We start from the raw sequence: 4480 nt of genomic DNA, 5'->3' as shown, positions 1-4480 counted from the left end.
TTTGTCGTTTGTGCAATTGCTCAAGCACTTCCGGTGTCTCTATCAAAACCTTGGAACCATCTCCAGTTGCTGGTATGTTTTTTGTAAAAAAGGTATGTTGCAAAGGAACACAGAATCTTTTGAAGAACATGGTTTGCCTGTCCAAGTTTACATAGAAATTAAGCGTACTGAGAATGATTTTTTAAGAGGATTGCCTCTTGATTAATATTCATGAAGGCTGATCTGTCGGTCGATTTCTAGTCAATATTTAGCCCAGATTGAGGCCTTCATTCTCCATCACTATCACTATGGACATGGAATATGTGAAAGGGATTAAGAGTCCTCAAGTATGTGCTATAAATCATTTGTCCAATGGTCTTTCTTTCTGCCAGCTATGCTCAATCATTGGGCACTGTGGGCGCTCACCCAAAGGGCATAACCCAGTGGGATGAGTCTTTGTGCTGTAGTCCCAAGGTTGAGGATTCAAGGCTCACAGGCTGCGCTCGATGGGTGCTACTGACTTCTCCATTGAGGAAGTTGTTCTGCACGGTGTGGTCCCTTTTGGGTGTGATGTGTATAGCAAGTCCGGTTGTAAATACATAGATATGTATAAAAGTCCTCCCTACTACCTTATCCCTCGTTGATGGTATTATTTTTCTGTAAAAAAAGGTGTGGATAGACGGTGTTCAAAGTTCGCGCCCCTATGCAAGCATTTGGAACATTGTATGCCTTTGTCTCTCAACTAGTCTCCAATCTGGTCATTGTGTGTCCAACATAAAAAATCGGCGTTAATTAGGTATATAATAATTGCATTAAGAGTCGGGTCTAGCTAATGATCAACTGTTCTAGTGGTATGCAATGGTAAAAATTAAAGGGAATGGTCTTACATGAATTGAAGGATAGTTTGAAGTTGGTTCTTTCCAAAAATGTGGCAAAAAAGAGATTCTTTGGGAAGCCCTTAGTACAAAGAAATTGCAGTAAATTAGTAGCCTTTCGATTTTAAAGGACGCTTTCTCCCTCTGTATCACAAATATTCGTAACATATTAGGAAACATACCAAATGAATCCTACAATTATCACTAAAACCAAGCGGGAATCGGCTCTAACCTTGACAACAATTTATCACTTTAGCACATGCGCCTCTCTTTGAGAAAGAGATGCTCTTGCATGCCTTTGGACAACTAGGGTAAGCATCTCCATTTAGAGACGTTAAAATTTTGCAGGGCTTGAGCTCTCCTTGTACAACGTAATTTTGCAAGTGGGCAAGTAGTGATGACGTGACAATGGGGCTTGAACAATGTTTCCACTAAGCAAGAACTTCTCGAGTGGAAATGCCTCTAAATTGGTTTCTACATGTAGTCTTTAATCGGGGTAGGTCCGGCCCTAAAGAGGGGACCATCTTTTTACTAGTACACTCTCTCTCCCCCCTCCCCCCAATGTTCACACCTTCCCATGTCTAACAAAAAGACACACAGCTACAATGCAAAGTTCTAACAACGAATAATCTTTCCTTGTGGAAGCAAATCATGTAGTAAGCTCAAATTTATGCCTGTGCAATGCCCTTTGCAACCAATAGGGTCACATAGCACACCTACGCAGAGGAAATCACTTTATTGCATTCGATAGAGGAATGTTTGCAACTTGCAAAAAGCTCGACGCAACATACATATATGGCACACATTGTATGTGGATACCATATGCCAAAACGCAGGAATATTACTTGCCAAACGTTGATGCGGAAGCTAGGACTGTGATAGTTCTCACTTCTATTAGGTAGCCCATAAATTTTGTAGATTTTCTCCATGAAGAACTATGCAGATTCTAGAGTTTGTACCATGCACCTATTAGGAACGAACCTACGCCTTGTCATCGAATGTTCAACCACCACCCAAAGGGTATTATGGCAAAGGTTCACAAAAGGAAGATCAATGTCATGAAATTTATAAAGATTCCCACATTCCATAGAAATTTATTGCATGTAGGAGCCCACCCACCTTAATCAACCCCCCCCCCCCCCCCCCCAAACAAACCACCATGTGCACACGCGTGCGCGCGCACACACACACACACACACACACACACACACACACACACACACACACACACACACACACACACATAGAGGAGGAAGAAGGATAATTTAACCATCCTAGGAAACAATCCAAAGAGATCTATCCAATGAGTGAGAGGGAGAGAGAGAGAGGAGAAGAAGAAGAACAGAATTTACACACACACACACACACACACAGATGAGGAAGAAGGAGAATTTTAGGAAACAATCCAAGAGACCTTCAAGGTTTATCCGACAAGGAGAGAGACTTGTTATTCAAGAGGGAAATGGCACACACACACACACACACACCTATCCAACTAATCTTGGACTCAAGAACTATTATGTGTGTGTGTGTGTGTGTGTGAGAGAGAGAGAGAGAGAGAGAGAGAGAGAGAGAGAGAGAGAGAGAGAGAGAGAGAGATTTTCTAGTATGAATCAGATTTTTTCTACAAACAAGGCTTAAATTTTTTCTTGAGAATCTTGTTTACATATATCAAAATACTCTACTTAGCTTACGAAAAAGTGTAGGCCACTTGTCTGTACTAGCCTTATATATTTTGCACAAGTTTCACTAAATAAAAAGGGTTTTGAGTGTCTTTTGTTTTTGCAATATGATGCTTTGCATGAGCTAGTTTTACAACACACACCGACACCCACATGTTGCAGGGGTTGAACCATAGTAGGCACGCTTAAGGCCCCGCGCCTTTACTGCTAGGTCAACTCCCTTTAGGTAGGTTAGATACATAGATTTCATGCATTCTCTCATTCTTTATGCAAGGCAAAGTGTTATATCTTAGTAATATATGCTATTTAAATATTATTAAGGTAACAATTATTGACATTTTATGCAAACTACATAATTGCATCATGCTATATTTACATGTAAGATGTATAAATATATGATCCATGCCTTCGAAAGATGACGGGCTCCAGTATGCCACATCATTAGCACCACTCATCCACTACCGTGTTGTCGTGCCGTGGCACGTACAGAGTGTGAAATAAAAACATTCACCTCACTCTTGACACTTCTCAATGTATGCAAATAAAAGAAATCATGTACATATTGTGATATATGTTGAAGTGTCTACGGCGGTCATTATCATGTACATATCCAGGGAGTCATGGCCCTGGATGTGGCGCATTTGTGTGCTTTTCCACTTGATAAGATGATTAATTTGGTTTTACAATGTATATATTCCAAGTGTTTCATGTTGGCACACTCATCTCGCCTATAAAGACTGATGCGAGCAAAAAACTGCCAAAAATAGCAGCTAATAGGTGCCATTGCAGAATTGCATGGAAAGTGACCCAAAAGGGTATGAAAATAAAAATGGGATATTTTTATTTATTTTCCAAATTATGCCCTCTAGAACTTCCCCTTTTATTGGATTCGTTAGCGATAAAATCAAGCATGAAGTGAGTATATTTATCGTTATTGATAAATCTTAGCTTAGACTCGTCCTTACCAAGAACACAATTAGAAAATCTATAATCTCATTTACATGGTTTTCCATGATAAAAGAATTATTTTTTCATACACGATGCACAATAAAGTTTCAAAGTGAGCCTCTATAAAAAGACCTTTGCTATGTTTAGAATTTCTTGCTTCAGCTACATACGTTGTAAGGCCAAGGGTAGCTGGGGCGGGGCAATGGGAACATGGCACATGGGCTCGACCCTTTATTTAATAATGATGTTGGATTGTTCCCAATCTCCCCTTGATCTTTCATTGGTATCAGAGCTCTCGACCCTATAGGGAAGATGTTGGCACAAGAAGATTTAGAATTTTTCTCATGTAGGAAAACAGAGTCTTTGTCAGCGTTTTCCATACAATGCATAACATCATGAGCTTCTGCTCAAGAGGCACCGCATACCTAGCTAGGTACGATTGGGGGCAGAGGACCACAGGCCCTCCCCACCGGGCCGTCGGTCCCTTGCCCCCAATTGTACCTAGCTAGGTATGCAGTGCCTCCCTCGCAGAAGCTCATGATGTTGAGGTAAGTCACAATGTGGGAATTATTGTGAGAATTTGTTCAAAACTTCTTGTGTGGATTGCTCCCAATCTCCCCTTGATCTTTCATTGGTGACTAGAATCTTCGAAAGGAGAGGGGTCATGGAGCTCTTGGCTTGCATGATTCTTGTGCAATGGGATGGAGTCGAGTCACAGAGCCACATGAACACCACTTCAAGGGAAGCTTGCTAGGGTGAACAGTTGGCGGTTTGCAGTGGCCATGGCTCGGAAGGAGAGAGCTTGACTTGCTGCTCAGTTTTCGCTTCATGAGTTCTCTCTCTCACGGGTCATAGCGGCAATGCCAAGCATTTCTCTCTTTGTGCATGCTATCGTTCGCCATGGCTAAGCCTCCACACTATCTCGCACGGGCAAAATGGGATCGACGGCTAAGGTGATTTGGGCCATCAGATGCACATTTGTAAATTCGAGGCATT

This window comes from Adiantum capillus-veneris, chromosome 23 (genome assembly GCF_014529385.1).
Source record: "Adiantum capillus-veneris isolate H3 chromosome 23, ASM1452938v2, whole genome shotgun sequence".
Lineage (NCBI taxonomy): Eukaryota > Viridiplantae > Streptophyta > Polypodiopsida > Polypodiales > Pteridaceae > Adiantum > Adiantum capillus-veneris.
This window is presented reverse-complemented; position numbering follows the sequence as displayed.